Here is an 8,949-nt window from a genome sequence, read left to right as displayed (position 1 = left end):
GCTCACACTTCTTTTTGAACACCTCCCAAACAAGCTCGCTAATTTGTGCACAAGGCCACAGTGATCACCTTTTGCGAATATCATAGCACGCACTCCATTTCGAAAAACAATACCCGCACCATCTCCAGTGCCTGTCCAATCCTCCTTGTATGCAAAGTGACGTAATCTTGCCCATGGGCAACATTACACAGCACCGACTTCGTCAATTGGTCCTTTGCATTACGAAATGGCACCTTGGCCCTGTGGTGATGCAGTTTTGGACAGACTGCGCTGTCCGCATTTTCATTTACTTGTGCTGCCCTCTGCCGTTTCGGTAGAGCCCAGAGACTACTGGGGCAAGTGGTATTGCCAGAACGAAAGCCTCCAAGATGAAGAGGTTTTGAGACTTTTTCGCTAGGGGAAGAGTGCATACCTCAGGAGTGCATCCTACCCCTCGCACTGCGCTTTCTTCCCGTCGCACCATGACACGAGCGACCCATGGGGGAAGCCTTGCTCGATCACTGGCTGTGCATCAATGACGTAGTTGATGTCGTGCTACGTTGCTGAAGTGTGCGTAGCAACGACAAAGTGCTACACCTACGCCCCGCTGCTGAGAAAGTTGGGAAGGCTGAGCGAGAAACCGAAACCAGCCAAAGTGCATTGTGTAACTTCCTTATTACAGCACTTATTCGCAAAGCTCTTGCGCCAGCATGTTCACACCGTACAAGTGCGCAGTTATTTCTCCATCAGAAATTTTATACCACGAGGTTGTTTACTGGCCCTTTAACCCTATATGAGTTCATCTACATTTTTCACATGATGATAAAAAATATGCCTGCGGGATATTGAAATAATGTGCTTAGAAATAGAATAAAGCAATTTTCGCCAAAATATCACCATTAGGTTACGAGAAAAAAGTGGGATGTATGTGTCCCATTGACCCATGGCGTGTCTTCGAAAAAGTGGGAAACCAAGCCTTAATCCTTTCGCCAAATTTCTCGCATGAAAATGCTCGAAGCAAGTGGTACAGAGGGGCACTTCAGAAACTGAAAACGAAAGTTCTGCCGCAACCCATTTCCAGCATTTTGAGATCACGTTTGCCAGGCTAAACACATGGCAAAGGTGCAAAACAGTTTCCGGACTTCTGTCACCCTCTTGGGTTGAGAATTGAAGGCAAAGGTAATTGCCAAACTCTTGTTTGGTACTCAGAAGTACACATCAGGCTGGGTGAGTGCGACTCATGGCGATATTGGTGCAACATCCAATGAAGAGTACAACCTCCTTGGAAATTTAACAGTGTGAACTTGGTGGACACCCTGGTATAGTACGGTTCACCATTTTGGTCTGATTGGGCGCTACTGTGTAAAGAATGTCACCTCATGTACCTTTATTTTGCCTGATGGTTATTTATTTATTTATTTATTTAAATACTCTCAATGCCATTTGCGGCGTTACAGAGAGGAGTGGTTACAAGTTAGAGATGGCAGTCTTGAATGATGCATGATCAGGGTTGCTGGCGATGGAGGCAGGAAGGTGGTTCCATTGGGATGAAGTCTTCGGCACGTAGGAGTGGAAGTATATGTTGGTATGGCAGAATGGCACATGGACTTTGAAGTTATGGTCGATGCGAGATGAAACGTAAGAAGGTGGCGAGAACAATGTGCCTTTTATTTCAGGATTCATGAAAAAAATTTAAAAAAGCAGAGTGCTCTTCGAAAAACTACCTTGCCACGCACGAACTCTCCATTCACGGCTGAGAACACCCATCTCAAGGGTGGGGGGGGGGGGGGGGGGGGCAATATAGCTCATGATAAGGATGCCTGCTCACCTTCCATGACAAACACACTACTAGAAACAAAGAGAAATACATCCACAACCTCACGAAAAGCTAGATAGATTGCAAGAAGTAGACTGGAGATGTCTCAAACTAGAACCTTTCAAAACCTAGTGCACCTCAACTGCATCTACCCCAGGCAATTCCCCATTGCTGGCTGTAGCCTATGTAAACAAATACGCAGGCATAGAACACATACTGTGGAAATGCACACACTCTACAAAGCACGTTGATCATAAAAACCCGGACCTTGAGGGGCATTGGTGCGACGCTATGGCTAGCTCACAACTACAAGACCAAGTTTGGGCCATCCAGCAGGCCCGGGAAAATGAAAAGGCTAAACCTCGCCACGAGCACCCCGGTGGCCTTGGCCAGGCCACTAATCTGCAGGTTCTGAATAAAGTTTTTACCAGTCTTGGGAAAAACTGATAATGTGACGTTTGAGAGGCTAGTTTTTCATAAATTATTGGTCATTTGCACAGATTGCATGCTCATCTGATCCTAGTTGTGTACGGTGACCTGAAAACTGCATTGGGCTTCCTTGGTTAACGTGGGCAAGAACTCTGTTTCTCAGAAATAATTTACTCTCTGAAGTAGCTACCTGCATGTTCACTTGCAAGCAAAAGTTAAAGAGACTTACCAGTGTTATGAAATTTTTCCCACAGCCTGAGTATGCCAGCTGAATCAACTGGTATGGTTAATGTTTGGCTTGTCAATGCAGTGTTTCGATGTTGCAGAACTATGCAAAAAATAAGTGAAGCTGTTGAGACATCTTCCTGCAATTTTCTGTGTGGCAGTGCACTTACCAGAGCACTTGCAGCCTACGAAAGCCCCAAATTTTCTTTCAGAACCTAGTTGATCCAAAGTTATATGATAAAAGTTACCTTGCATAGGCATTGCTCAAATAGACATTTTTGTTCCACAATTGTCTCTGCTAGTAATTTCATTTTTGTTTTCTGATTGCATTTAACACATTCTACTTAGTTCAACTAGGTGGTGCCTGAAGATTTTGGGAATTTTGCATCTGGGCCTTTTTGGCTGTGGCCAAATTTTGGGTATGGCAAGATCTTGGAGTGTGTGTTCCTACGTGTTCTGCGTGACCTCATTAACTGAGCCGCGTGGGGGACCTGTGAGGACGGCGTAGACATTTGCCCCCCGACTCCCATCAAGGAGTGCTGTTGCATTTGAAGTATGTGAGATTTTTTGCATGGCTCTCCTTACCGTACGGTTGTCTTGTACATCATGGGCAGCAGTACAAATCTGCAATTTTTCTGTGCTGATGATGTGGTTCTCAAACTTAGCTTGTGAGTGTGCATGTGCTATTTTTTTATTGGTTTGCTGGCAATTTAAGAGTAACAATGAACACATTTGGTTTGTTTTTGTCTCACCCTGCACTGTGTATGTTAAACACACGTACACTGTGCATGTCTGACGCACTTCAACACCAATGGTGGTTTTTGATAGCCCCCCCGGTCTTTTTGAGTTGTAAACTGCCACTTGTTCGTTTTGCCTTGCTAATATGGCAGAAAAGTCTGTGCCCTCAGTTTACGATTAAAAAAAAAGTACGTTAACGATAAGTGCCATCAAACTTGTGATCAAGGCCAGCATGGGGCATGTGGTTTTGGTTATGTCACAGCCAATGGTGAGGGAACACTGGTGACAAGCACGTGATCAGGATAGGCCAGACGTTATTGCAGACATTTGTTCCTCATGACCGGCTGCCCCTTACACGCCTTGATCGCACTGCAGTCAAGATTTCGTAACTTATCATGGCTACAACTTGTTGCAGTTGGGGGCTTCATCCAGTGGCTGTGATCAATGGACGTGTGTTTGGGATTGGGTGTTACCCCTTGTGTCACCTTGCAGATACATTATGAGGTATTGGTTGCGGACAACAAATTTAGTTCGAGACATGACCTGCCACGCTGAACAGGGACACCCTTCTTGCACGATAGAGAACACTCCGCGTGTCGAACGAGACAGGCTCACTAGATATAATGACACAACAAAAGCATATCTAAACACCAGAAGGATATACACACTGCATAGTCCCAAATTGAACAGGAGGCAGGCCATCGCCTGGAGACAGCTCCAGACGAAGACCTTCCCTAACCCATTCCATCTAAAACGAACCTACCCAGACAAGCATCAGGACGACACATGCAAATTGTGCCAGGAAGGGCCAGCAACACTCAAACGCACATTGTGGGAGTGTAATGTAGTTATCAGAATGATGGCAGTTATACTCCGGAGACCGTCATTGAGGTGGGCCACTGCTCTGCGCAGCTCAGACCTCGGCATCCAGACCTGGGCAGTCCAGCAAGCCCGTGAGGTGTCATTGCAGCAAGGCCTTGACATTCCCCCGTGGGAAACCTAAGCCCGGGTCGCTTTAAACCTTGCTGGACGTTCAATAAAGTTGTATCCATCCATTCCATGCATAGTGCACATGTTTCTGTAAGAATGCCTTCTACTGCACGTGCCACTGTGTGATGCAAAAGTTTGTGACCTGCAAGCCAGTAGTAGGCTCTGCACACATCTTGCGCCCCTTTATGCATGCAGAGCCTCTGCTCATTTATTTCAAATGATTATATTGCACGCTGAAATAATGCACACAGTGTGCACTGTTGACTCCTGGAATGAGCTGGGCAATTGGAGTTTGCACAAGTGCAAGCAAGTGGAATTGTTCAACAAAGAAGCTTGTTCGTGATTTGTAAGTTATTGATGCAAGCAGGACTGAAGGTACGTATTACGAATATTTATAGAAAATCCAATATGAACTAGTAATTTATAGATTTATTGATAGCCTGGGAAAAGCCCAGTCCAGTAACAGATTAGGGTTGCATGGCTCCATGCATCAAGAAAAAACACTTTTGCACTGTATTTGTATAGCTTATTCTTGTGCACACACAAGTTAAACTCTTCAAAGATTTGCTCATCATTTCAATGTGTTCACTTTCGCATTATATAATTACATTTGATTTATGTGACTGCCTGGTGAGAGCTTATAGCTAGTCTTGTAGAATTAGTTTATTAGGAATTTACAGTTGGCTCGAATTAGTCTCTACATTATTTGTATTGAGGCCTACGTATTATGATGGTGCTTAAGACTAATATAATTGTGTACCTGTCCTACCTTCACTTGAGGCTGAATTGGCCACGTGTCCAACAGTAGGCAATTGCCTGGCCTTGTTTGCTACCGCCTGTCTTTACAGTACCCCACTGTCACAAAAAATAGAAGTTTCAGTTCAAATATGCATGACTTTCATTCACCATTGCAAGTTGCTAGGCCAGAAAGCTGTATAATTAATGGTGGACCTGGTACATATTTCTCTTAGTATGTGAAAGCACCATCACACTGTAGGCAGTAATACCAGTTGCAAATTGACCAATATGTACCCAATGCAAATCTAGTCTATGGATGGGAAACTAAGAATTGTGCCATACCGTTGTATAAACTCCTATTGCTCAATTTTCTGCCATCCTATCGAACTTGATACATCAAATAAGAAAGACTAATACAAATGTCTCTTGAAATTCTTGCTGTGGATAGTTCAACACTTGTACATTCCAACAGTGGTCCTTGCAGGAATGTTTCAGACGTTTGAAATTTAAGAGCAGGAATAGTTTGGGTGGTGCACAGGCATGCCTCTGAGTGAGCGCGACACCTGAGAACATGACAGTGGCTGAGAACCACAGATGTGCACGAGCAACAGTGCATTGCTGTGTCTTTACTATCAGTTTTGACAGGAAAATTCGTTTAGTGCGATTTAACCTTGGCAAGGATGTTTTCTCGACTAGTGGGCAGGGGCGCCAGAACCGAGGGGGAGGGGGGCTACACTAAAGGCTCTTTCCAACTGCACTACCAGCTGTGAGGCTAGCAACACCTTATTAAAGGGTCCCTTCCTTGAACAAGTGAAACAAAATTTTCTGGAAGCTTGTGGCTTTTATCTCCATGTCAGCGCTTTTTCTCTGTCAAGAGCACTGCCTGTTCTCATCTGGTTCAACGTATCTTCCATACTGAAGTGGTTCTCAAGGAGGGGAAGGCTGGGACTCTATTCTGCACAGGCCTTGCAGGAGCACGTCTCATCGTTCCAACTTTAGGGTGCTTCTTGTTCTCTCCCTTTTGCACCTGCATTGAACCTGTATGTTCAGCTCTAGCCTCTTCAAAATCCTAATGACCTGACAGTTTGTGCACCTGCATTGCACCTGTATGTTCAGTTCTGGCCTCTTTGAAATCCTAATGACTGTTTGTCATCATTTGAAGAATTATGGAATTTCTTATATCATACGTAAATTCACCCATAGTCTGCGCATTTTTGCAAACAGTGTCGAATACCAGGATTAATTGGCCATTAAATAAATCACGCTTTTTGTGTTTTATAAATAGTCTTCCTTCATAAAAAGCAGTTGTTAAATACAGTGTATAGACTCTCAGTAAATGAAAATCTCTTAATTGGAATTGCGGCTTAAATGGAACAAATGCCTCTAACATGCTTGGTTTCATACCTGAATTTACACCCCTGTTTGTCTCTCAGTAAATAGAACTGCCATTAAATGGAACATATTTTCCTTGTCCCTTCGGGTTCTGTTTAACGTGAGTCTACTGTATAGAAACTGTATATATATATATATATATATATATATATATATATATAGTGTGAGAGAGAGAGGGAACTACACGATGTGACATGACCCCTCAGATGTCTCGCCCACACATCAGATATACTTCTGAAACCCCTGCTATAGGGTCAATTGGCTATCAAAGTCTGCTTGGCAATAGCTGCACTTAATTGTTGGTTTTAACATTTGTGACATGGTGGTATTGTACGGAGGCATCGCGATAAGAATTGGAACGGGCACACAGCCTTTCAAACATCTTGCACTGGGCTTGTTCATAAACAAAAGTTTCAGCCCATTGCGATTCTGGGCAGAGCTGTAGGTTTTGAATTCGGAACTGTGGGAGTGGGGGGAGGGGAGGAAGCATAGAAAATCGTCATTGTTGTGTTCGAAATTTGGAAGCGCATGTCTTCCTTGTCATTTTCGTGCCCTTCACACGTGTTGAGTGCATAAGAACGGTAAGCAGGGCAGAAAAGTGAGATTGGTTTGTGAATACTGGCTTCATATTTGTTCATGAAGCACGTTAAGGGCACAAGAATCTTGGGACTCTGGAGGGATGAAGCACCCCCCTCCCGCCACACACACCCCGTAACTGACATTGCTCACAATTCTGGGCATGCCACTAGTGGAGCCTGCTGGCTATTAGCAGTGACCACTTGCGAACTGAATGCTTTGTGAACTTGGCCCTAGAAAACCGAAAAATGCCTGAAGTATTGAAAAAATGCTTAGCACGTGAATGAACTGTGCATTGGCTGCAAGTGCTCATTGCAATGTCCTTTCAGTTGTGTGCAGTATTGTGGACATCACAAACAATCAGGACACAGCATCCACCCATTGAACTTTTTAAGTGCAGCAGGCTGCTAGACTGATTATAACCTACATGTCAGCACGTCTTTCAACCACCAGAACGCACTGGCAGCTGCTAGAACGTATATGGTCAATATATATGCCGTAGTTCTTGGCAGGACGATTCCAAGAGTGTGCAGGGTTAAATGGTAGTGCCAGAGTCCAAGATTATTGCTGCAGCAATGTAGTTCTCAGCACAACTTGCAAACATATGTTAATAGATTACATTATGCTACATCATCAGCAGCATTATGATACATTTGCAAGCAAAATAAGAGGGTGAACATTTCAATGCACCCTTTGTTCCCACAGGACACTGCCCATCCATGTAACCTCTCCTTTCCTCTGCACATCTTGATCACCCTCTCCCCATTCCCCAACCGGCGCTGAGCCGTGCTCCGAACTAGGGCTGCAGAAGTTGCGTCTTTTCCTCTCCTTAACCTCACCTCTTCCTGTAAGGCCCTGCTTCTGCCTTTCATATAGCTGGGTTACCTTGGGGAGAGGGAGGATGATTTGGAAAGGCACAGGCGTGTTTCATGTCTCGGTCTCACCAGAGGTGGTCACCACAATAGTGCCTTTGTGAGGATGAGAGCAAAAAGGATTAAAGAAGGAGATGATAAGGTGCATTGCACGCTCGGCCACAACTCGTCGGCTGCAGATGCAGCAGGCGCACCAGGCAATTGGGGAGTGGTGGCGTGCATGGAGGAAGGAATGGTGGCGTGAGCCTGTTCAGGTGGCGCCAGCTCGGGGGGCGTGCCCTGATTCAAGTCTAATAGATGCAGATGTCCGGGCCATCCGAGCCTCCGTCGTAAAGGGAGGCGATGAGCGCCTGGAATGCTGCCTTCCGGGTGGTGGCAGTGGCTCGTGGATACAGCATTTCGGTCACCGACTCACCGCGGCCGCTTGGAGCGAAGGATCAGATAAGCGGCAGCACCAGGCGTTCTCGGCCTTCTCGTGATAGATTCGCCATGTATGTAGTACACCGACGTCGCTTATTCGAAGCCTCTGCAGTTTCACAAAACGGGGAGCATGGCAAGTGTCTGGAATGGCAGTATGCGCTCCGACGCAAATCTTATCAGTGCCGTTTGTCGGTTAAGATTGCGTCTAGTCTGCGTGGCCTAATGGATAAGGCGTCTGATTCCGGATCAGAAGATTGCAGGTTCGAGTCCTGTCGCGGACGTAGTGATTCTCTCTCTTTCTTTTTCCCCCGCTCCTGGTGTGTGTTCTTTCTCTCGCGATGTCACGCCATTCACACTTCGGTCATCATCGTGAATGTGCTAAATAACGAAAAAAAAAAGGCCCATACATTCGCAAACGAAAAAAAAAAACTTTTAAGATATGAGTACCTTGGGGAAAAAATACAGTAAAAAGAAAAAAAAAGGAATTCGTCCGCGACAGGACTCGAACCTGCAATCTTCTGATCCGGAATCAGACGCCTTATCCATTAGGCCACGCGGACAAGCTGGCTTCAGGCGGTTGTGGGTGCTCTTTGTTTATCTTTGAATGTTTAAATTTTTCTTTTGTATTGGACGAATGGCGGCATTTGAACATCGACGATGACCAACGCTCATGGCGGTCATATTTATGTCGCTGCGCCCAATGGGCAAGAATGTGGGCACGACCTATGACTAATTGTAAGAGCAGTTGAAACTGTTTCGAAGTGAAGCGTGAAG

The 8,949-nt window shown here is 45.2% G+C and overlaps 2 non-coding genes across 2 annotated transcripts; one reads left to right on the top strand and one right to left on the bottom strand.

Moving 5' to 3' along the window:
* Positions 1-8,383: 8,383 nt before the first annotated feature.
* Trnar-ccg (transfer RNA arginine (anticodon CCG)) lies at positions 8,384-8,456 on the top strand. The gene has a single exon. It is a non-coding gene; the product is annotated as a tRNA-Arg (tRNA).
* A 206-nt stretch (positions 8,457-8,662) lies between these two features.
* Trnar-ccg (transfer RNA arginine (anticodon CCG)) lies at positions 8,663-8,735 on the bottom strand. Its single transcript has one exon. It is a non-coding gene; the product is annotated as a tRNA-Arg (tRNA).
* Positions 8,736-8,949: the final 214 nt, after the last annotated feature.

The sequence above is a fragment of the Rhipicephalus sanguineus genome, chromosome 1 (assembly GCF_013339695.2).
Source record: "Rhipicephalus sanguineus isolate Rsan-2018 chromosome 1, BIME_Rsan_1.4, whole genome shotgun sequence".
Lineage (NCBI taxonomy): Eukaryota > Metazoa > Arthropoda > Arachnida > Ixodida > Ixodidae > Rhipicephalus > Rhipicephalus sanguineus.
This window is presented reverse-complemented; position numbering and strand designations above follow the sequence as displayed.